Raw genomic sequence first — 723 nt, 5'->3', positions numbered from 1 at the left:
CCCCCCTTCCTCTCACGTGCCAGCGTCCCCGTCATCCCCCGTGTGTCTGCCCTTGTGCCCGACCCTGTACACACCTGGTCCCGCCCACTCCCTGCCGGTTCGTGGCGCTGCTCCTACAGGAAGAGCGAGACCAGCAGTTTCCTCAGAGCTCAGCTCCCCGGCCTGGCCAAACCCAGCACCGCCTCCGCCCTCGCAGCCCCAGCCTTGGGCGCCGCTCCCAGCAGGTCGGGCGGAGCCAAGTGATCTCCAGAGTCCCAGCCGGCACGGGACCAGCTCTGCGGGGATTCCCGGGCTCTGGCCAGCTGGGCGAGGCTGGGGTGCTCCTGCGAGAGCAGGGAGCAGGCAGGGGGAGCGGGAGATGCCGCCCAGCTCTGCCCACGGAGATGGTGCGTGCCTTCAACCTCAGCCTGAGGGGAGGCTGAGGCAGGAGGATATCAAATTCAAGTCCTGCCTGGGCAGTTTAGCAAGAAGCTTCAACAGTGACAAAAAGGAGCTGGGGACACAACTCAGTGGCAGCACACCCGTGGTGATCCTCAGTACCAAAAGTGTGTGTGTGTGTGTGTGTGTGGTCGTGTGTGTGTGAGTGTGCATGTGAGGAAGTATGAGGGTGCACGGGCGTGCATGTCTGTGTGTGTGGTCATGTGAGTGAGTGTGTGTGCATGTGTGCTTCTGTGTGCGTGCACGTGTGTATGAGTGTGTGGTCATGGGTCGCATATGAGCGAG

At 62.7% G+C, this 723-nt stretch overlaps 1 protein-coding gene across 1 annotated transcript in view; it reads right to left on the bottom strand.

Annotated features, from left to right (window-relative positions):
* LOC104870101 (signal transducer and activator of transcription 5A) overlaps nt 1-470 on the bottom strand; it is a 6,735-nt gene extending 6,265 nt beyond the window's left edge. Inside the window, exon 1 of the mRNA XM_033763053.1 lies at nt 75-470. The gene's annotated coding sequence lies outside the window, so the exon portion shown is untranslated. The remainder of the gene's footprint in view (nt 1-74) is intronic.
* Nucleotides 471-723: the final 253 nt, after the last annotated feature.

The sequence above is a fragment of the Fukomys damarensis genome, unplaced genomic scaffold (assembly GCF_012274545.1).
Source record: "Fukomys damarensis isolate Sample0158 unplaced genomic scaffold, DMR_v1.0_HiC HiC_scaffold_13, whole genome shotgun sequence".
Taxonomy (NCBI): Eukaryota; Metazoa; Chordata; class Mammalia; order Rodentia; family Bathyergidae; genus Fukomys; species Fukomys damarensis.
This window is presented reverse-complemented; position numbering and strand designations above follow the sequence as displayed.